Source organism: Leucoraja erinacea, chromosome 36, assembly GCF_028641065.1.
Source record: "Leucoraja erinacea ecotype New England chromosome 36, Leri_hhj_1, whole genome shotgun sequence".
In the NCBI taxonomy this organism is placed as follows: Eukaryota; Metazoa; Chordata; class Chondrichthyes; order Rajiformes; family Rajidae; genus Leucoraja; species Leucoraja erinaceus.
In genome coordinates, this window is record NC_073412.1 from 8,900,084 (window position 1) to 8,924,893 (window position 24,810).

The following is a 24,810-nucleotide window of genomic DNA, read 5'->3' on the forward strand; positions in this document are numbered from 1 at the left end:
ATGAATGTGGTCTTAGTTTTTGGAAATGCAGACAACAGAATTGCCAACTTGAAAACCACTACTCAATGTATTGGAAAGTGTGCTCTCGTTATATTTGTTTTATTAAAGTACCACTGTATATAAGCTGGATTGGTCTTTTATTGGCCATTAAGTGCTTTACTTCATAGTCTTAAAGTGTATCACTTTCTGCTAGGCATATTAGAGGATGATTGCAGAAATCGCATGTCAAGTTATTTAAAGCAACCTTCTTTGTATTCAGTTGCAAAAGGTCAGCAATTTTATTATTACATCTAAAATCTGACTCTTAGTTCTGTGAATTGAGTCACTTTCATAGTCTGGAATTAACAAGGAGGGTTCGAACCATAGTCCAATCTTCTTGCAGTGTTTTCACTTCTCATTGTGAAATGTATAGGAAGTGTTTCTTCCTGCTCAATTTAACATCCACGAGCAGCTCTCATGTTAGTTTGCATTAAGATATATCTTATTGTTTCTGTTTCCATTTAAATGTCCTGGGATCGGCCTGGAGATTTTCTCATTTAATTGCCTCTCTCGAATCTCTTGTATCACCTTGGCCCTTCCAGGTGCAGTACCTCTCCAGGTGTGGAGTGAGCAGGCTTTGCCCTTATGCTTGATTGTGGCAGTTAAGTGGTGTTGACCCAATCTCCCTTTTTTTTTTGGCTGGACTAATAAATAAATAAATAGATAATTGGGTGATGAAGAATGTTCATTTACTGTTTGTTTTGTTTCCAGGTTGCTAACACCAGTTACCCAGCAATTAATCCCCAATTACTGGAGTTTCCAGTAATTGGGGACTAATTGCCAGGTTATTTCCAGTCTCAGCTGATAGAATCCTTGTTATGTCCCAAACTAGGCAATTGAATCAATGTGGATTCCCAGCCTGAAAGTATATTTGGGGTTTATATATAAGTACTGATGAGGGATGGAGTAGGATGAAGGGCTTTGGATTTCTGGCATTGTGGCTATTTCCAGGGACCTTTCTACAGATCGGAAAGGTTGTACCCCAGCAGCACGGGAAGATTATCCCCACAGAGGTTTGCCAGTGCTGTTGGGAGAATTTAAACTAGCTTGGCAGGGGGGTGGGAACAAAAGGAAATTTAAGAAGGAAAGTTGGAAAATAAAGATTAGAAAACTGGAAAGCAAAATAAATAGGCAGTGGAAACGAAAACAAGTAGTAAATTAGGTTGGAGTATATAAAAATGAGGAAAAATAAGGCAATGTACTTAATTGCGTACGGCATTGCAATAAGGTAGATAAATTAACAGCACAAATAATATGTAAATGCAATAGTAAAACACAAAGTGCTGGAGTAACTCAACGGGCCAGGCAGCATCTGTGGAGGAAATCGATAGAGGATTTGGGCCTACTTTTCTCTAATAGAAATTGTGTAAGGAAAAATTAAATAAAGGCAAAAGAATCAACAAATTTTGTCAAGGGTTTGGCAGTACATTAAATCTCTTTGTGGACATTTTGTTGGGAATTCATCCCCTCTGCAATGTGGAAATGTAGTGTATTCATTAAGTACAACATAATTAAAAAATAGGTGCAGATATGGATAAATAGAAAAAGCATGAAGTACTATCATCTACATATATAGGATCGACAAAATGAATGATCAGTTATAGGTGAAGGACAAATTTGTAGAATATATACACAATGGTTTTCAGAACTATGATGTTGAGGATCCAGCTAAGGAAAAGCTTATTGTTGAATTGAGTATTGTACACTAAGGGGATTGATTAATAGTCTTGTTTTAAAGACACTTTTAGGGAAAATTCCACATAGGATGGTGGAATTTTACATTGAGTTTGATGTGGGTTAATACAAAACTGGGCTCTCAAATCTAAATAAAAGGATTTATGAAGTTATGAGCAGTGGGATGGCTGACAAGCCACATTAGAAAGCTTGATGATGGATATGCAATGGCTATCATTCAAATAAATGATTTATATAATTCCTCTAAAGCATCAAAACCCAAGAAATGTGATTTGTTTTTGAATGCCAGGAGAAAATAAAGGAAGAGGCTTATAGTATTGCTAGGAATAGCAGTAGGCCTAAAATTGTGTGTTTTAGAACTATCAAATGAGAACTAAGAAATTAAAAATAAAAAGAAAGAGGGAATGGGATGAATGGAAAAAACAACTCTCGTTGGCCAAAGTGCTTTACATTTGTTACAAGAATAGTACAAACAAACTACATACACATATACATATAGCCCTCGCTCAGTGGACATCAGGAAAGGCTTGGGAGATAAATTATTAGTCTTGACTTAAAGGAGTCGATGGAGGGGGCAGTTCTGATGGGAAGGACTTTCTATAGGTGTAAATGTAGATCATAAATCATCACCAAGGGCATCAATAAAGATTTTTAAAAAACCAAGAAACCAAGAATTTGGCAAGATTGAGGAACTGAAGTAATTTGTTAGAATTGAAAAGCAAGTATCAGAGAAGTTAGTGACATTTGATAAGCATTGCATTCCAAGGACTAATTATCTAGATCGCGGAGGCAACCACAGAGATAGTGAATATATTTCTTATCATCTCTTACAAAATGTTTCCTTTTTCTGGAATGGTCATTCTATATTAGATCATAGCAAATGCGACCCTACCTTTGAACGAAGAAGAGAGAAATGGGTTCTACCTCCCAGTTCATTGAATATGTTGGCCTTCATTCTGAAAGCATTTCACCAAATAAGTCACCTTCTGTTTTACAGGGCCGTGGTGAGACTGGAGCTAGAGTATGGTGTGGAGTTTTGGTATATTTGAGAAAGAAAATATAGAGGAAGTAAAATGAAGATTTACTGGGACTGGTTAGAAACATAGAAAATAGGTGCAGGAAGAGGCCAATTGGTCCTTCGAGCCAGTGCCACCATTCATTGTGATCATGGCTGATCATTCACAATCGGTAACTCGTGCTTGCCTTCTCCCCGTATCCCTTGATTCCACTAGCCCCTAGAGCTCTATCTAACTCTCTTTTAAATTCATCCAGTGAATTGGCCTCTACTGCTTACTGTGACAGAGATTTCCACAAATTCACAGCTCTCTGGGTGAAAATGTTTTTTCTCATCTCAATTTTAAATGGCCTCCCCTTTATCCTTAGACTGTGGCCCCTGGTTCTAGACTCCCCAACATTGGGAACATTTGTCCTGCATCTAGCTTGTCCAGTCCTTTTATAATTTTATATGGTTCAATAAGATACCCTCTCATCCTTCTAAATTCCAGTGAATACAAGCCCAGTCTTTCCAATCTTTCCTCATATGACAGTCCCGCTATCCCAGGGATTAATCTCGGGGGTTAACCTACGCTGCACTGCCTCAATAGCAAGGATGCCCTTTCTAAAATTGGGAGACTAAAACTGCACACAATACTCCAGATGTGGTCTCACCAGGACCCTGTACAACTACAGAAGGACCTCTTTACTCCTTTACTCAAATCCTCTCGTTGTGATTAGCTTTCTCCACTGCCTGCATGTTTACTTTCAGTAGGTAAACAAAACTGCTGGAGAAACTCAGCGGGTGCAGCAGCATCTATGGAGCGAAGGAAATAGGTGACGTTTCGGGCCGAAACCCTTCTTCAGACTGATGGGGGGGTGGGGGGGAGAAAGAAGGAAACAAAGGAGCAGGAGGAGCCCGAGGGCGGGGGGGTTGGGAGGAGACAGCTAGAGGGTTAAGGAAGGGGAGGAGACAGCAAGGGCTAGCAAAATTGGGAGAATTCAATGTTCATACCATCCGGACGCAAACAACCTAGGCGGAATATGAGGTGCTGTTCCTCAGAGGAACAGCACCTCGTATTCCGCCTGGGTTGCTTGCGTCCGGATGGCATGAACATTGAATTCTCCCAATTTTACCGAAGGATCAGCACCTCATATTCCGCCTGGGTTGCTTGCGTCCGTCATTCCTGCTAGGATCCTTTTCCAGTCGACCTTGGCCAGCTCCTCTCTCATGCCTTCATAGTCCCCTTTGTTCAATTGCAACACTGACACTTCTGATTTAAGCTTCTCCCTCTCAAATTGCAGATTAAAACTTATCATATTATGGTCACTACTTACTAGTGGTTCCTTTACCTTGAGTTCTCGGAATGCAACTTTGCGTTTTGTAAGATATTGAGTAAGCTAGGTCTGTGTTCTTTAGAATTTAGAAGGGATGACCTAATAGATTTTTTTACAGAATAGGTGCAGGAAGGATTTTCCCCTGGTTGAAGTGTCTAGAGCTAAAGCCCTCAAGATCAGAATAAAGGACAGAACATTTGGGTAGGAAGGAACTTCAAATGCTGGTTTACACCAACGATAGACACACAATGCTGGTGTAACTCAGCGGGACAGGCAGCATCTCGTTTGAAAACATTTTGGACCCAGTTGAGAAATTGAGATTTCTGTATACTATTGGATATAGGCTAGTGTGGGAAAATGGAGCTTGGGTAAAAGACCATCCCTGATCTTCTGAATGATTCGATGGTCTATTCCAGCTCTGAATAAATTCTGAATAAAATGAACTCACTCACCTCAGTAAATTATTGTATCTTATAAGTTCCATGTGTTTTGGCTTGGGACATGTTTTGCATTTTATATCTTCAATGAAGTGCTGGGTGGCCTTGTAAAGCGGCATCTTTCTGGATGTTTTTGAAACTGCGCAAACTACTACCTATTAACAGATGTTGTGAGGCATATTTGGCAGTCCAGACATCCTCACTCACAATGTTAGGATGTTTTGCTCACTGCTTTTTCTCAGTAAGATATGATAAATATGCCCTTCGATAAGTAGGTCTCCATGGAGTCTCCATGTTCCTTTGTTTCATGTCTTAGATATTCTGCATAAGGCATCATTTGACACAAACTTAAGGATATATTTGGGTTTAAAGGAGAGAGCATGCTCTGACTATAGTAGCCTGTTATTCAAATATTGTGGAGTGCTAATCAATTTTGTGGAGATTATCCCAAAATTAATTCAACAAGATGTAAATGAAACATTTTATGTTTTTAGTTTAGTTTAGAGATACAGCATAGAAACAGGCCCTTCAGCCCACCGTGTCCGTGCCGACCAACGACCACCCATTCACTAAAGATAGACTCAAAAAGCTGGACTAACAGTGGGACAAGTGGCATCTTTGGAGAGAAGGTATGGGTGATGTTTTGGGCACCCATACACTAGTTCTATCCTGTACACCAGGGTCAATTTGCAGGAGCCAATTAACCTACAAACCTACATGCCTTTAGAATGTGAGAGGAAGCCAAAGCACCCGGAGAAAACCCACGCAGCTGTCGGAGAATGTGCAAACTCCAGACAGACAGCACCCATTGTCAGGATCGAACCCAGGCCTCTGGCGCGATGAGGCAGCGGTAAAGTTGCTCCCTTACAGTGAATGCAGCGCCGGATCCCGGGTTCGATCCCGACTACAGGTGCTGTCTGAATGGATGTTTGTGCGTTCTCCCCATGACCTGCGTGGGTTTTCTCTGAGATCTTTGGTTTCCTGCCACATTCCAAAGACGTACAGGTTTGTAGGTTAATTGGCTTGGTAAATGTAAAAATTGTCCCTAGTGTGTGTAGGACAGTGTTAATATGTGGGGATCGCTGGTCGGTGTGGACCCGGTGGGCCGAAGGGCCTGTTTCCGCGCTGTATCTCTAAACTAAACTAAACGCTGTGCCACCGTGCCACTAATATTGCTCGTGTTACTACTATCCAGACAGCACCTGTGCTCGTAATCTATCAAATTAATGGCTGTTTTAGTTGAGATTACTCCATGGTAGGGTGACGACCTTAAAACATTTTGCTTTCTAACCCAATACTTGAAAGTGTTAAATGAACATTAATCCAAGCCAACATTGGCTAACTAGCCCTTGTTTAACAACAGTTGAACTATGACTGCACTTGGTATATGTGTCATATCTCCTATGGCTGTGGTTACGTTTTCTCAATCTATTTAATTCAAGACTGTGCCCTGGGGAAGAAAGTGTACGCTCCATAGGGAACAAGAAGGAATTCTCCATGTGGATTTGCCTGTAATTTGTTTTTAACATAAAAATAGGATGGGTGGCACTTGTCTGACCAACTGCAATGTTGTGTCGCTTTCATCCTTATTTGCCAGTTGGGAAAATGATGAGAGAATTTAAATGATGCAAGCCATTATCAGTATTCTAGCTATAAATAGCAAATGCTGGAAACACTCAGCAAGTAATGTGGTTGAGAGGACAAATCTAGCGTAATGTTTTAAGTCAAAGACTTCATCAGAATGGGGTTTGAGATTGCACCCTGATGTTGTGTTTATGCCTTCAATGTGGAGAGGTAACATCTGTGTGTTGTGAATGTTATGGATAATTGCTGACATCTAAAAATCCTTTTAAGAAATATGCAAACAAAATGTATTAACCAATTAATACACTGGTATTGTTTGCAGTGAATTGAAGGAAATCAAGACTCGGGCACTATATAATATGTAGCTCGTCCAAAGCTGTTTGGAGTTGGTAGTTTATGAGCCGCTGTAAATACTGAAGGCCGTCATTGAAGTTAATGTTTCATTCCAGTGTTAATTCAACGAAGCGATGAATCCGTTAGGGATTGTTGCTGAGTGGCCTATACCAGACTGCAGGAGTACATACTGACGGACTCGCTGAATTGAAGCTTGGTGCAGCCAACATCAAGGCTCTGTGGGGAAGGATCACAGTCTAGGGCAGGGGTCGGCAACGTTGTTCTGCATAGGGGCCAGGACGTATGTCTGTGAGCGGATGGCGGGCCACATCTATCACGTGTACACATGGATCCCGCCCAGGGTGGCAGGCATTAAATCACGTGTTCACATAGATCCCGCACCTTCGAGGGCGCTGCCCTGAGCACTGGCCCCTAGTTACGGGCGCTCACGAACATGGCGTACCTACAGACCATTGCCTTGGCTCTTTCCTGAAGGCGGTGGCTGAAATACTCACACTCACTTGCCCCCGGCCTTTTGACAACCCCGATCCCGACAGTGAAGCCAAACACAGAAGGTGCGCGGCTGTGCCGGCGACTTTGCGCCGGATGTGGTACAGCCAGAGTTCAGCACCGGCTGTATTCCAATTCCATTTAAAGCCAGCGCAAGCCTCCGTGCGTCACCACGCCTGCTCACCCGGGCCTAGGAGGTACCGGAGATGATGGAAGTCTACGGGCCGGATAATTAAGGGGGAAAAAAATACGTCTGCGGGTCGGATGATTTCAGGTTACGGGCGGCATTCTCCCCGGGGGCCATAGGTTGCCAAACCCTGGTCCAGGGCCTTTCCTCTGCTGCACATTGTGGGGCAGTCCAGTAGGGGAAACCCCTCAAACAAGGGAAGGGACATCAGCCCATGGGGTTGCACGTGTGGCAAGGGTATTGTTATGTTTAATGATAGGTGCAAGCATGACTGAGTATGACACTAATGGACATATGTACACTAAGAATGTCTGAAGAGTTTCTGCAACGTTTTTGTTTTGTATATATTTATTCTGAATAAAGTTTAAATTTTGCTTTTCACATTGGAATGCTCAAACCAAGGGTCCTTCAGCCTGTTCTTGGATTGGTGTTGGGGGAGAGTTCTTCTGTGTGGTTACTCAATTTAGTACAGTATACAGTTAAAGGATCTGGTCCTGGCAGAGGTCTCCTTTGACCTGGCAGCCAGCCTTATGAAATCAGTAAGTTTTCTGTGACTACATTTGGCCACAAAATATTTGCATCTGGATCTGGCCTCCATCCACTCAACTAACCTCAATATAAATGTCCCTTTCTCACATTCATTGCTGAATGTTTCCCTCTCTGTTTTGCCTTTCTTTATTAAAATGTACCTCATGTTTGTTTGTTCAGTTTCTCTTTCACGTTTGTTTAATCCCTGGGTAAAGACAGCAGCCAATATGTTACTGGTTTGAAGTGGATTGCAGGAGGAGAGATCATAGAAATTAGAGAGAAACTGGATTCTAGTTTCATTCGAGGAAGAAATTAGGGATTGCTTAGTTTGTACGTTTAGCATGGATTTAACATGAAGTGGGAATTATATGGCATTCCGTGTCTGGTCCAGCATTTGCAAATTTGGTTGTGCGTGGTGTCCAAAATGGTGGGTTGGGATAGATCCGTAACTGGAACAATAAAATGGATCATAATACATTGTGAAAGGATATGTGGAATTCTCTGCCAATCTGTGGAATTCTCTGCCACAGAAGGTAGTTGAAGCCGGTTATATTGGCTATATTTAAGAGGGAGTTAGATGTGGCCCTTGTGGCAAAAGGGATCAGGGGGTATGGAGAGAAGGCAGGTACAGGATACTGAGTTGGATGATCAGCCATGATCATATTGAATGGTGGTGCAGGCTCGGAGGGCCGAATGGCCTACTCCTGCACCTATTTTCTATGTTTCTATGATATAATTGAATATAATACTCAAATTAATGTGACAATCCAACAGCCTTCTGGGATTAGGGCCTTTTGCCTGTTTCGATTTAATTTGAATTATATTGGATTTCTATAATGAAATGATTCATGTACATTGGAATAGGCATCCAGTATGTACAACTTTTCTTTAACTTTATTTTTCCACGATCGAGACATTAATGAAAACCCAGCATTTATTACCCATCCTAATTGCTCTTGTAGATGGTGACGAGTAGTTGCCTTGAACCACTGCAGTCCCTCTGATAAATGTACTTGGTGTTGTTTCATGAGTTCCAGGCATTTATCCCAGCAACAGTAAAGCACTATCAATATATCTCCAAACCTGGTTGGTAAGCAAACTGGAGAGGGACCTACAGGTGGTGATATTCTCATATACCAGTTGAACTTGGTAGTAGATGTCACAGGTTTGAGTGATGCTGTTAAAGTAGCCAAATGATAACCATACATTCCCGGGTGGATATTGATGCGTAATATTCTTCCAATTAACAAAAAACCTACATTAACTCCTGCACAAGCAAGGTGCATAATGTGCCAATATTTTTGATATTTGTGTATATTAAATTTATTATGTAAGGATAAGTAAGCGAGTAAAGAGCACCTTTTCCCCATTTTGTTTTGCTGGTGCTTCTGGAACATAGAACATATAACAGTACCGCACAGGAACTGGCCCTTAGCTCATGTCTGCACTGACCATGATGCCAATCTAAACTATACAACAATCATGCGCATTGGTGACACTTGGACTATGCTTGATCGGACTTTGCTGGCTTTACTTTGCACTAAATGTTATTCCTGCGAATGTTGAGCTTGTGGTGGGTTTGAATGATTTGAAAGGTGCCTGTTGCTGAGACATTGCTGCAGTTTGGTTATACAGGTGCACAACCTTTTATCCGGTTTTCCGGAAACCGAAAAACTCCGAAATCCGGCCACTTTTTCCAGGATGTCGTCTGCACACCAAAGCTCGCGTTTGGCGCCAAACTTGACCCGAAACGACCCACGGTCAACCCAGGTCTGTACTACTGTAGCGGCTGCCTCCTCCCCGGAGACCGGGGAGACACTTAAACATCTGTAAATCATTGCTTAAATGTTAGTCAGTTAGTTTGGAGGGCTTTTATGTGAAGGGGAGGTTGAAGGGTTAAACTTTAATTCTTAGTCCCCTACCTGGTCGGGAGTCGGGGAACGGTCAATGCCTTACCGGGTCGCCGTGCAGTAAGCTCCGCAGCGCTGTGGCCGCCAACTCCCAGCTGGGGCTGCGGGCGGCGCCGGTTGTAGCTCCGACCCAGGCAACTCTACCCCTGGCTGCGAGGCTCCGCAAATGTTGGGAGTCGGCGGCGTCGCAGTGGTGGGACACCAGCGGGAAGCGAGCAATGCCTTACCGGGTCGCTGTGCAGTAAGCTCCAGGGCGCTGAGGCCGCCTTCTCCCAACATTCGCGGAGCTGGGGCTGCGGGCGTCCGACCGCGGGCGGCGCTGGATTTGGAGCGCCTCGCAGCCAGGGGTAGAGTTGCCGGGGTCGGAGCTACAACCGGCGCCGCCAGCGGCCCGGACGGAGCCCCCAGCTCCGCGATGTTGGGAGTCGCCGACCAGGTAGGGGACTAAGAATTAAAGTTTCCCCTTTCACCCACCCACCCCACCACCACCACATAAAATCCCTCCAAACTAACTGACTAACATTTATGCAATGATTTACAATGATTCCCCGGCCTCCGGGAAGGAGGCAGTCGCTCCAGACTTTTCAAGCCACCCGCGCTACCTACCTAATCTACGCTAAAAATCTTCCATTCGGAAATCCGAAAATGTCCGAAATCCGACAAGTGTCTGGTCCCAAGGCTTTCGGATAAAAGGTTGTGCACCTGTAGCGGCAAAGTCGCCATCTTAGAGGACAAAATCCATTATTTTAAAAAATGATCCATTGGACCAGGTTGTGCAAACTTTGAATGGTGTAAAGATTTATAATGGAAGTTGTGAAAGTATCAGCTGTGAGATCAAGAATGTATAAATGCATAGATTAGAGTTAAAGTCATAAAAGTGGAAAAGGGTCTTTTGGCCCAACTTGCCCCATCTGCACTAGTCCCACCTGCCCTGCGCATGGCATAAACCCTCTCAAAACCTTATCCATGTAAACATGTTCCCGATGTTGGGGGAGTCCAGATCCAGGGGCTACGGTTTAAGAATAAGGGGTAGGCCATTTAGAACGGAGACGAGGAAAAACCTTTTTTACCCAGAGAGTTATGAATCTGTTGAATTCTCTGCCTCGGATGCAGTGGAAGCCAATTCTCTGGATGCTTTCAAGAGAGTTAGATAGAGCTCTTAAGATAGCGGAGTCAGAGGATATAGTGAGGAGGCAGGAACAGGGTATTGAATGTGGATGATCGGCCATGATCACAGTGAATGGTGGTGCTGGCTCGAAGGGCTGAATGGCCTACTCTTGCACGTATTGTCTAAATGTCTCTTAAATGTTATGTATCTCTCAACTACCTCCTGCAACAGCTTGTTCCATATACCCACAACCGTTGATTAGTTAAATATTTAGTTGTGGTCAAGTAATTATCAATTTGTATAAACTTTAATGAAGATGGAGGAAAGGCAGACTAGAACTAATATTTTTTTGTGAAGTCTGGGAACTGAGAAGTAAATGGCCAATTTGATTTAATAGCAGCCTAACTGTGCATAATGCAAAATTAACTGCAATAAAAAATGATCACATTCAGAGGTATGTTTAGAAGGAAGTAATATAAACAATTATTAAGATAATAAACATTGGAATGTCTGTCTTCTATTAGATAAGATAGATATTTCACAGTAAACAAACCAAGTGGACTAAATGATGAAATGAGAGCAGAATTGTGAGTTATATCAGCAGAAAAACAGATATGGAATTAGTTAATGCCTTTGAGGGAACTATTTTCCCAAAAATCCGTTGATGACAAAAGGGATCTATAGCATGCAACAGAAGGAAAACTTATACATAAACATACAATATAGTACAGATCCTGGTGATGGAGAAAGATAACAAAATAGTGTCAAAGTAGTAAGACCCTCAGAAAATAGATGGTACAGTAGAGGTAGAGCAGCTGCCTAACGGCAGCAGAGACCTGGTCACTGGTACTGCGCTTGCAGAGTTTGCACGTTCTCCCTGTGACCATGTGTGTTTCCTCCCACATTCCAAAGACGTACAGGTTTGTAGGTTAATTGACCTCTAGAAATTCCCCTAGTGTGTTTGCAAAAAAGAGGGTTAATTTAGGTTGTGAATTTGTGGAATTCCCTGCCACAGAGGCCAAATCATTGGATGGATTTAAGAGAAAGTTAGATAGAGCTCTAGGGGCGAGTGGAATCGAGGGATATGGGGAGAAGGCAGGCACGGGTTATTGATTGGGGACGATCAGCCATGATCGCAATGAATGGCGGTGCTGGCTCGAAGGACCAAATGGCCTCCTCCTGCACCTATTTTCTATGTTTATAGATGATCGATAGTCAGCGTGGACTCTGTGGTCCGAAGGACCTGTTTCCACTCTGTATCTGTATCTTTAAACTAAAACTAAAAGGAGTATGAAAGAAACTTGCATGGAATATCAAAACACAGTAAAGATTGCTATATTCACAAAGAAACAATATGGACCTCGTGAAAATTGATGAGAATAAATGAAACACAATAAACATTTTACACCAGATTTTAATACAAAAGGAAAGGGTGCTGGATATTCTGAGAGAACAATATTGAGTCGTAGATGAGGACTTGGCAGAATTCAAGTAAATAATATCAGTGAGTGAAAATGGTGCTTAAGGATGTAATGCCAATGTTGCACTTGCTGTAGGTTAACATACGAGTCAACAGTGGGTATGAACATATGATGAACATTTGACGGCACTCTACGAAAACTATTTTGATTTGGGGAAAACTCCTTTTACTGAGTGGCAAAAACCTGAGTTTGTCACTGCTATCTAACAAAGGTAATAAATGGAAACCAGGGGAGTAGAGATCAGTTAAACTAATGTCTACTGTAAGAAATTCCATGAGTCCATAATTAAAGACTGACGGAACACTGATCGTTTTCAATGAATGAGGGAAAGCCAACATTGAAATTCTTTAAGAATTAACTGAAATAGCAAATAAGGGAATAACTGTTGATTATATTTGAAGATTTAATTTTGCTTATTGTCATGTGTACCGAGGTACAGTGAAGAGCTTTTGTTGCGTGCTAACCAGTCAGTGGAAAGACAATGCATGATTACAATCGAGCCATCCACGGCATGCAGTTACATGACAAATGGAACACCGTGAATAGTGTTTAGTGCAAGGTAAAGTCCGATTAAAGATAGTCCGAGGGTCCCAATGAGGTAGATAGCGGCCGAGGACTGCTCTCTAGTTGTTGATAAGACGGTTCAGTTGCTTGATAGTAGCTGGGAAGAAACTATCCCTGAATATGTGCATTTTCACACTTCCATACCTCTTGCCTGAGAGGAGAGGGGAGAAGAGGGAGTGACTCAACCATGATTATGCTGGTGGCCTTTCTGAGGCAGCATGAGGTGTCAATGGAAGGGAGTTTGGTTTGTGTGATGATCTCGACTGCGCCCACAATTCTCTGCAATTTCTTGCGGTCTTAGATGGAAACATTCCCAAACCATGCTGTGATGTATCTGGATAAATTGCTTTCTACAGCACATATGGGTGAAGTCCTTAACGATCGTTGACTTTCGCAGTATCTTAATGTGGAATTGAAGTCGTATTAGCAACCTGATTTGTAGAATTGGGGGTGACAGTTGAGACAATGGATCCAATTAACAACATGTAACTACTGATATGTGACCTTGAACTATTTGCCTTATTTATTAATGACACATTATGGAATGGACATATATATATATATATTAATAGGCTAAGTGATTGCACAAGGTCACAGTAAGCAGAACTCTGTATGGACAAACATGAAGTCCACCACTTTGGGCACAGATAGAACAGTATTTTCTAAATCATGAATCACCAAAGTTTCCTGAATGACCACATACACAGTTGATTAAAATGTCCTGGGCATGTAGAAAGAATAATAAAGAGAAGAACTGGATGCCAACTGGAATGCATTGGGATAGGTGGGGGACGGTTATTCAATCTGTCGTTAGACCATGTGGGACTGATGAGTTATAAAATGATTTGATAGAAGTATTCAAAATATAAGGGGCCAAATTTGGAAAAAAAGAATAGATGTAAATCTGAAATAAAAATAGAAAATGCTGGAAGCAGTCAGCTGGTCAGGTCGCATCTGGACAAAACCATTTTACATTCTAGGTCCAAAATCTATCATCAGCACTGAGAAAGAAAGAATTTGAAAACATTTTTTTTAAAGATACAAGGGTGAACTGTTTTGATGGATAAAGGGAGATTCTTCCCATAGATTGGTAGTCTGGGACATGGAAATATATTCTAAAAATTAAAGCCAGGCATTTTGGAAGTGAAAGTTAGGAACATTCAGGTGATGATAGACGTTTAGAATGTCTCTTTGCAAATAGCAATTAATGTTTGAATAACTGCTTATTTTAAATCTCTGATTAACGACCTGTTGTTGTCCAGAATTATTGAGGGATATGGGGCAAATTTGTGTCACAGATGAGCTGCGATCTTATTAAACTCCAGAACAAACTCAAGGGACCGAATAACTTAGTCTTGTTGCTGTGCTCATGGAGGGAAAATCTACTATGAGGATATCATGGTCACCATGTTATGGGAAAGATGTTGTCAAGCTGGAAAGGGTGCAGAGAAGATTCACGAGGTTGTTGCCAGCACTCGGGCCTAATCTGCAGGGAGAGGTTGAGCACGCTAGGACTTTATTCCTTGGTGCGCAGGAGGGTTGGGGGTAATTTTATACAGGTGTTCAAGATCATGAGAGGAATAGAATGCACAGAGTAGGGGAAATCAAGAACAAGACAACATAGATTTAAGGGAGGGAAGAAAGATTTAATATGAATTTAAGAGGTGACATTTTGGCACGAAGGGTGATGGGTAAATGGAACAAACTGCTGGAGGAGGTAGTTGAGGCTGGTGCTGTCATAACATTTAAGAGACATTTGAACAGGTACATGGATAGATTTAATGTTATGGACCAATCACGGGCAGGTGGGTTTAGTATAGATATGACATGTTGGTCGGCATGGGCAATCTGGGCCGAAGCACATGTTTCCACAGTGTATGACTCTGACTCTATCGCTGAAAAATGAACCAACGGTAGTTTTCTCCACTGAGGTGATTCCAAGGAAATGTATGATTGGGTTTAAAATTGAATAAGACATGGGGGTGATCAGATGTGGCACAAATCAATGCTCTGAGTGTAAACATAGATATGAGCTTCAGATAAACTGTAAAAAGAAATTACTGAAATATCAGTCAGTTTTTCAAACTATATACAGATGAGTGACTTTATCGTAGAGGCAAGGAACTGCAGATGCTGGTTTACAAAACAAAATAAGCAAAGTGCTGGAGTAACTCGGCATCCCTGGAGAACATGAATAGGCAAAATCTGAGGAATTCTTCCCCAGGATTGAGTCTGGGAAAGGGTCCCAACCTGAGCCATCACCTATCCATGTTCTCCAGAGATGCTGCCTGACCTGCTGAGTTACTCCAGCACTTTGTGTATTTTGTTTTTGAAAGGTAACTTAATTCATGGATGAGGACCTCTGGATATGCACATACCTTGCATTGTGCTGTTCTGTTTTGTTTTATCCTTTGAATTTCTTTTCAAGGATGTTTAGATATTTAGAACTGCCCTTCTGCAGGGGGTGGTTTTGGCTGGAATGAATTACCTTCTGCAAGTTAATTCATCATTGTGTATAAATCATGTGGGTTTTTAAGAAATCTTCGTCCAGGAAGGGAAGACACTAAAATATAGTAAATTCTAGAAATACGGAGCAGGTCATTGAACATAAAACCATACAGCACTGGAGCAGGCTCTTGCCAATCTCTATGCCAGCCATGTTGCTGCTTCAAACTTGTCCAATCCGCCTGCACATGGACCATTTTCATCAATTCCCACCCATTCACGTGCTTGTCTAAGTGTTAGATTTTTAATAATTAAATATTTTAATGTCTATTATATTTTTAAATCTAAACTGAAGCCTGCTTACCAAAATGGAAGTTTGTCGTACACCGTATTGGGTTTGATTTCACTCTGCTGTGGGGATGGAAAATTGACCTGTTGTTTACCTTAAGTTTCAGGCAACCAAGCTGATTCAAACCTATCAGAGTAGGAACTTGATTCTTCTAAGTTACATCAGATGTTCTTGTGTTAAATACAGAAGAGTTGAAGGTCAGTTGAGAGGAAGGTAGTTAAAGTAGACCTTGGAACTAGAGCTGTTGAATAGAGATCCGAGAACAAAACATTCTTGATGATAATGATCAGAGGGCACTTGCAACAGGTTATAACCAAGAGCAGCCAGAGACTCGAACTGAGCCACTCATCTCCCATACACCAAACAACTTCCAAAATCCAAAGAAAAAGATTTTGATGTTTTTCCATACCATATCGGTTCCAGTTGGTCAAACTGGGGCGCAAGTATTGTGGATTAGTATTCCAATGATGGCTGTCGAGGAGGGTTATAAGGGATTGCTGATTCTGTTTCCTTTGATCTTATTTGAGTTGATCATATATACAAGCTGACCCAGCTAACAAACAGCTGTCAGTGGGTGGCATAGTAGCACAGCTGGTAGAGCTGCTATTTCACATCCCTGGAGAACATGGATAGGATGTCAGAGATCCATTCCTGACCTCGGGTGCTGTCTGTGTGGAGTTTGCACGTTCTCCCTCTGTCCGCATAGCTTTCCTCTGAATGCATCCAGTTTCCTTCCACATCCCAAAGACATGCAGATCATTCAATTGGCTTCTGTAAATTGCCCCAGTGTGTAGGGAGTAGATGACAGAGTGGGATAACATAGCACTAGTTTGTACAGATGATCGGTGGTCGGCATGGACCGAAGGGTCTGTTTCCATGCTGTATCTCTTAAAAAAAAATTTAAAAAAATTAAAAAAAAACGAAACTTTGCAGGTGCTCGCAAGTCAGTCTTGTCAGGAAGTACACAGATATCACCAGTAACCATACCTCCATAGTATGGCAATAAATGGCATCAAAGCCATACAAGAATGTTAAGAAAGAACAGTTACTCTGTGAATGAGAGGGGAATCTAGTTCTGCCATTTGAGAATTAAGAGTATTTAATTGTGAAATGTACAAGGGAATAATGAAATCCATACTTGCAGCAGCAGAATAGGCCTGTACCACAATTCACATTGTTTTGAGTGAACACAAATTGAATGAATTAATAACCTCAGTACTAGCCCTGGTTAATTTATAGGGACTAACATGTGTATGAATGCCAGACATTTCAATTTAATAATATTATGGGAGCTCATTCATTTGTAAGTGTGTCCATAAATTAGGCATTCAGAACATAGGGTTGACCTGAAATATTTTGAGCAGAAAATGAAGGTGGTTGAATTTATTTGTGCTAAAGGAACAATATAAAGCTGTGTCTGGTGATGTAGAAATTAGCTATGTTGGGTTGTTTCAACAGGCATCATAATCACCAAGTACGACAGCATAAATACTTGCTACATGCATAATTATACTCTTTGATGTCTTATGACTTCCTGATTATTACCAGCCATCTGTCTTGTATTAATATTAAAGAATCAATTTGAGCCTCTACTTTCTTATGTAATATTTTTGTGTGTGGGTGGTTCAGTGTGTTATGTTGCTGTGTGAAAGACATGCAAGGAGCAGACTTTCTGAACACTCATAATGTTCACAAACCATTATTTCCAATTAAATGCAAGTTGAATACCATATAGAAGTAAAGGGGTAAACCTTTGGCTCAATTGATGCACCTATTTCCAAACAGCCTGGTTAATTTGAAGCAGTTGAGCAATAAATATTACGATGGCAGATAAAATAGGGATTAAAGTGGCTTAATCCCCATCACGAAACCATTGTTGAGATGGGGAGTCGTATGGGGAGGAGACGGAAGGAGGCTGGTTTACTTGATGAACAGGGCTACAATTTCTTGCCATTTTGGAAGAGCAATTGCCATATCAAATGAGATGCATCTGGATAGAATGCTTTCGATGGTGGCATTGGTGAAGTTGGTTAGATTTATTGGAGATTTGCAAAACCCTCAGGGTTCTGAGGAATTTGAGGCATTGGTGTATTTATTTTGGCCCTCGTGTCAATGTTGTTGGTCCATGACAAATTGCGTTTGATATTTACACCCAGGAACTTGAAACTCTACAGCATCTCCACCTCCACACCATTGATAAAGACTAGGGGTGTACTTCACCAAGCTTTTTGCGGTCAATTGCCAGGTGCTTCATTTTGCTGACGTTAAGGAAGAGGCTTTAAATAACAGTCCAGACCCAAAATGTTATGTAATCTATAACAACCCTTCCCTTGTGTCCCACCTAGACTCGCACCCATTTCTCCCAATCTACGTTCTACGCAATCTACGTTCCATTCTCTGGCTTCACAATTTGCAACTCTTCAATCCTTTTGTCGCTCACCATTTTTTCATCTTTGGCCTTTGTTACAACCATCTATCTGTATATCAGCCCCCCCCCCTCACCTGTGTTCACCTATTGCCTGCCATGCTTTATCCTGCACTGCCTTCTCCTCCAGCTTTCTTCCCTCTACCTCACAATCGGTCTGAAGAGGGGTCCGTCCCAAATTGTCACGTTCTGTAGGAAAGCTTCCTGGCCCACTGAGTTACTCCAGCACATTGTGCCTTTTTCTTGGTTTTCTTTGGTATTGGAGTGATAGTGGTCTTCTAAAAGCAAGTGAGAACGTCAGTGGAATGGAGTGTGTTTAAAGATGCCTGAATTCTCCTGTTAGCTAGTTTGTGCTGGTTCTGATAATCGGATCCTAGGTTCTTTTCTAAAACCAGTGCTGAAAGTTAATTTGTTAAATTTTATGAAGAATGAGCACTTCATGTTCATAAACCGACCTCATGCTGCTTTCATTTTTGCCAGTGTTTACGGCTGTAAGTTGCTATGTTCATATTTCTGTCAACTGTCACAAGGTAACTGCAGATTTTGACCAAGAGCAAATGTGCAATTGGTCTTTCAGCTATTGGGCTGAATGACTTCTTCCTTGAATTTCAGGTTATTTCCTTTAGTTTGAACTTTAACTGGAAAGTTATAAAATATAGTTTTGTGTTACCATTGTTGCCGAGTTTTCCTGTGAAATACTCCAGCAAGAGAGGTTATTTTACAGTTATTTCCCACTGGGACATAATGAACTTAAGTGGCTGTGTAAGAAGTTTGCAGTGATAAATAATATGTTCTTCAAATGTGAAGTTTAGTTTCAAGATACAGAACAGAAACAGGACCTTTGGCCCACCAGGTCTGTGCTAACTAGCAATCCCTGCACACTAACACTATCCTACACACACTAGGGACAATTTACAATTATATCAAGCCAATTAATCTATAAACCTGTACGTCTTTAGAGTGGAACAAAACCGGAGATCCTGGAGAAAACCCAAGCAGGTCACGGGGAGAACGTGCAAACTTTGCACAGACAAGCACCCGTAGTCGGGATCGAACCCGGCTCTCTGGCGCAGTAATGGGGCTGTCCCACTTTTTCGGCAATTTTTTGCGGCGGCTGCCGGCACCCGTCATAATCGCAGCAGGTCGCCGAAAATTTTGAACATGTTGAAAATCCAGCGGCGACCAGAAAAGGGTACGACGCCTTGGCGAATACACACAACCATGCAGGCGCGTACAGGGACAGGCCCATAAAGCAGCAACTTTACCGCTGTGCCACCTTGCAGCCCACAAAGTTCTACACAAAATGAAAATAGCTGGCCTCTAGTCCTCTGAAGCAGCATAGGAGAATGCTTAACCACACTGAAGTAGTACAAAAGTATTGCACATCTGGTAATTTTGTGTACAAATGCTGACTTCAGATAATTAACACCCAAGGCACAACGCCAGGTGCAATTGAAATTATCGGTATAAACATGTTACCCAGTCTGAATTTTTTTTTTTTAAATTTTTTTTTAAATTTGAATTAACCAAGAATAGTTATTTAACAGCAGAAGTAGAATAAGTTGATTATATAATAAAAATAATACAATTCATTGTTTCTAGACTGCCCATGGGACAGAAGTGATTGGTTGGCAGTCATATCACTGGAGCTGACATGCAGAAAAGTGGCTGAGTTCGAGGAGTTGTAGAGCATCTGGAACAAAGAGAACATTTGTAAGTTAATCTTGTATTCTTTCTCATTGGTTAAAGAAATTCAATTAAGTGTCATTTTGATTTGTAACACTAATTCCTTTGAGTTCAAAGGTTCAAACCATGGCTCAGGGCATGAGGCTATAAAGTAAGATGGCATTTTGATGCAATGTAGAGGGGATGTCAGAAACACTATTAACTTGATGTAAAATCACAGCGAGGACCTGTTTGCTTGCGCGGAGATCCAATGACACCATTCAAAGATCCTCCATTTCCTGCCCAACATTGCAACCAATCCACCAAACAAGACTAGATTGATTTAAGCGATCCTGTTACTCTCTTGAAGAACCTTGCTGCCACAATCTTGATGCTGCTTTTTTTTAAAAGGAGTAATTTATTGGTTGGTAAGTGCTGCGTGAAGCCATAAAGATGTGTTGTGTGTGTGTATGTTATAAAAACATTAATTATTCACTTCAAGTAATCATTTTAAGATTGTTGAACCTGTGTACTTTTCCCCCTGCTCCCTGTGTGTACAAACAGAAATACCAAGGTTTCCTGTTTCGGAATTTAGTTGGCCTTGCCTTTCCTTTTGTGTCATGTTAATCTGTTTTCTTTTCAGACTTTCTTCCCCTTTCACTCCTCTATTCTTCCATTTTCTTTTATTAATTATTCCCTCAACATTCCCACAGATGGTAATTGAAACATTGACACCAAGCATGTTGCAAGCCAACTTTTATTTCAGAAACTTAGTTTGATATTCTTCATGATTATGGTGATTCTCTTGGAAGATGCAATCAAAACACCCTTACACAGTGTGATGAAAGTGCAATGCTTTACATTTTCACTTTAAGCATAATGTTTGGAGATTTTTTCTTGTAAAACATTACATTTGTTTGCCATATATGCTTTATTTATTTTACAAATTCACTGTCTTTAGTCTTCTTAGAATCTGTGGAATTCATTGCCACAGACGGCTGTGGAGGCCAAGTCTTTGGGAATCTAGAAATCGGAGATTGACAGATGCCTGATTAGTAAGGGTGTCATAGGTTGTGGGGAGAAGGCAGGAAAATGGAGTTGAGAGGGAAAGATTGATCAGCCATGATTGAATGGTGGCGTAGACTCGATGGGCTGAATGGCTTAATTCTGCTGCTATGACATGAACTTGTGTAATTTTTCCAGGAAATATAAATCCCAATGGTTGAGAATCACTCGTTTCATATTAGATATTGCTTGTACCATGAAGATATTCTGGAAAAAACAACCCATCAGCTGTATTCCAAATGTAAAAAAAAAAAAACTGCAAATGCTGGAAAAGTCCTGATCCAAAATGTCGCCTATTCATGTTCTCCAAAGATGCTGTCTGACTGGCTAAGTTACTCCAGCACTTTTTGTCCTTTTAGTTGTATTCCAAACATTGTGTTCAGTATTTGGATATATTCAACATTATCGGGTGTGAATTTCCTAATCAATTTGGGAAACTTGAAGGGAGGTTTGTTGATATTGTAATTCACATCTAAGCCTTTTTTTTGTGAGGTGTGAATGCTGATAACAAGATTGGTTAGACATCTTGAAGAGTTTGTGTAGGAAGGAACTGCAGAAGCAGGTTTAAACCGAAGGTAGACCCAAAAAGCTGTAACTCAGCGGGACATGCAGCATCTCTGGAGAGAAGGAATGTGTGACGTTTCGTGTCAAGACCCTTCTTCAGACTGAGCATTTTGTCTATCTTGGAAGTGTTTGCGAGCTGAACTTTCCAAGTGAGAAAGAGCAGAGTTAGCATTGGTGAAGCAACCACTGTTAATTCTAGCAGATCTTCAGCTATGTGCATGTTAATTTGGTTACCTTTCATGATGCAATCAATTTACACTCCATTTCTTTTACGTTTTACCTTTTTTCTGTGCCTTTCTGTTCAAAATTACAACAGAGATATTATTGCTTGAGCAGTTTGTAAGTTGCATAGAACTGAACTGCAGATGCTGGTTTAAATCGAAGATAGACACAAAATGATGGCGTAACTCAGTGGGACAGGCAGCATCTTTGGAGAAGGAATGGGTGACGTTTCGGAAGGGCCTTGACCCAAAACTTGACTCATTCCTTACTCCAGAGATGCTGCCTGTCCGCTTTGTCAGCATATGTCAGCTTTGTATGTTAGTTTATCTTCCTTTCATGACTGAGGTCAGAGACAAATGTATCAGCATTGCTGCTTATTACAGTGACCCGCTAGTCAAGAAATTATACTCTGTCTTTTCTACCCCTTTGAGATTGTGTGAAGTAAAGTATGGTGCAAGTAAATATTAAATTACAAATGAACTCCTGAAAGGCTGATGCAAAGCAACACTTAGTAACTGTTGTTCACAAGTCCTGAACATGCGTCGCGATGAAATGAAGTAATTTTGTTAACTGATTGGAAGCTGAACACTTGCTCCTATGTTCAAACTTCAAAAGCCATTCCCATCATATCTGGTATTTCATCAAGAGCTTGTGCACTATCAGAACAGTGACTGTTCTATGGTTGAGGCTTGAAACCATGGCTATATCTACATCTACATACACGGATGGGTGAAAAATATCTGACGGTACTATTTTAAAAAGAGCATAGGTGTTTTCCTGATACCTTGACAAATATCACCACAAAATGATTGTCTCCCTGCAGTTTATGCAAGTCTCTGCTCTACAAGTGGGCAATACGACATGGATTATAAAATGTTCTTCAGCTATAAAAACAAATGTTGCATGCTGAGGCTATGAATGGGTTTATATAAATGGAAGAAAGGCTTAACACTGAGAATGCTCCGAGTCAAATATAAAGTGTTGGGAACAATCTGGGAAAAATCAGTTCAACTGTGAGGGATTCATATTGGCCTGAACCTGTCATATTTGGCTAATAATTCTGGAGTTTGACTGATCCTAAGAACACAAGGAGATTGTAGAACTGCTCTTTATAAATTTTAACTTGGTTTTAAAATTTGGTTTTGATATAGGTGGCCATAAAGCCATTGAATACTGTTGAAAATTTACTCTGTGCTATTATACTAATTGGAGTGGTAAAGCATCTACTCTTTGTGTGGCTTATATGGAACTCAATACAATACAATACAATACGGTTTATTTGTCACATTGCATATAAAGTGCAAGTGAAATGAATATGTCAGCAGCGGTACAATGATAAAGAACACGCACAAAAACACAATAAAAATTTAACATAAACATCCACCACAGCATTCATCACTGGTGGAAGGCACACAATTTGGCCAGTCCTCCTCCATTTTCCCCCCGTGGTCGGGACCTCAACCCTCCGCAGCCGTTGCTGCGGGCGTCCAGATGGTAAAAGGACAAGGTACAAGTCCAGGTAAGTCCAGGATCGGCTCTTCCCCACCGGAGACCGCGGCTTTAAGTTGGTGTAGGCCGCAGGCCGGCAGTCGAGATTTAAAGTTTAAAGTTCCCGCTGCGCCGCAGCCAGAAGCACCGCAGACCTCTGGGCCGGCGGTCGAAGCTCCCCTCCTGGGGTGATTGTAAGTCGCCACCGCGCCCGCGGTAGAAGTTGGCCGCGGGCCGGCAGTGATGGCTTCTTCTTCCCCCGGGTCCCCCAAGAGGGATCCCGGGCTGTAGACGCCGCGCCAGCTGGAGCTGTGCTGACCGTGCGCGGCTTCAGGCTGCCGGCTGCCCCGGGCCAGCGAAACGGAGCGCTCCCCTCCAGCGAGGGCTCACCCGCTCCACGCCGATAGTCCACGCTGCGCCCGCCGCTGAAGCCCTGGGGGCGTCTCCGGGAAAGGCCGCGCCGATCCTTGCTGTTAGGCCAAGGGGGAGGCGACCTGGAAAAAGTCGCCTCTCCATGGAGGAGGCGGCCGAAACGGTTTCCCACACCACCCCCCACACAAGACACACAAAGAAACATTAAAAACATACTTTAAAACATACTAAAAAAATATAAAAAAAGTTGAAAAAACTAACGCGCTGCTGACAGGGCTGCCACCATTGCAGCGCCCCCACCTATTTTCTCCGATCTAACAAGGATCTATTCTACATTTGCCTTGATCTCCATCCCCTTCTATGTCTCGTTCTCACATCTTACACCTCCTTATCTCTGTATCTCCCCCTCCCCTGACTCTCGCTTTGAAGAAGGCTCTCGACCCGAAATGTCATCCATTCCTTCTCTCCAGAGATGCTGCCTGTCCAGCTGAGTTACTCCAGCATATTGTGTCTGTCTATAGTCCACTGACACGATTGACACAATTAATCTCTACAATGACAATGAAATGCCAGCATGACTAAAGATACCTGGCCTGATACCTGTTGAGACCTCTGTGTTCGACTGAGTTGAAGAAGTTTGTTATTTGAAAAGCAAGTATTTGCATTGTTATTCATGCTCATAAAAGTGAATAGATTTGTTGCTTGGGAACTAACTTTCCAATGCGTACATGCTCAAATTCATAATTTACCATTGTTTGATGTGTGATACATCATGCAAATTTAAGATGAATACAAGGTTGATTCAATGCAGTGAATGGGAAGAGTATGTCATCTTCTATTGCAAGCTTAATTGTGATTTCATAAATTTGTTTAAAAGGGATTTTGATATTTGAGAAAGAGTAAAGTAAAACGATATGTGGCAAAGATATTACATGTGGGTGGTAATCGTTTGCAATGATCTAGACATAAAAACATAAAGGTGCAGACTTGATGGATGCATGACTTTTTTAATGTTCTATAAAATTATTAATTTGGACCCGGGCATTATTTGCTGCTTTCTTGTAGCAATTTGTTGTTTTCTTTGTAACATGGTAAATGGATCCATTATTTGCTCACATGAAAATTCTGTTTTTTTTTGTATTCGGAGTGTCATTGGATTCAAAATGTGAGCTATACTTCCGATGTTTAAAAGAAAATTAGTTGTATTGAAAGAGAGGATTAAACGAAAAGATCAGTCAATCATAATTTGTATTTATTTTGCGGGTAATTTTGAGTTCCTGAATGTCTATTTTTGATTTTCTAGTAACAAGTATTTAATTTGATGTTTGTGGCAAATCGTATGCATTCCCTCCTTTTAGATAAGTGTAATTTTTAGTTCGAAATATGTTGTCAACAGATGCATATCGGTGAGTTACTGGAAATAATTTATTTGAGCGATATATCTTGCACTCTGTTGTCTGTGCCTGTGAGTATTGCTGCACTGCTGTTTGAATGCAAGGTTCCACATG

At 41.5% G+C, this 24,810-nt stretch overlaps 1 protein-coding gene across 3 annotated transcripts in view; it reads left to right on the plus strand.

Annotated features, from left to right (window-relative positions):
• The window catches only part of znf592 (zinc finger protein 592), a 127,173-nt gene that overhangs the window by 25,172 nt on the left and 77,191 nt on the right, over positions 1–24,810 (plus strand). For all 3 annotated transcript variants that reach the window (XM_055662612.1, XM_055662614.1, XM_055662613.1), the window contains exon 2: positions 19,529–19,639. The gene's annotated coding sequence lies outside the window, so the exon portion shown is untranslated. The remainder of the gene's footprint in view (positions 1–19,528; positions 19,640–24,810) is intronic.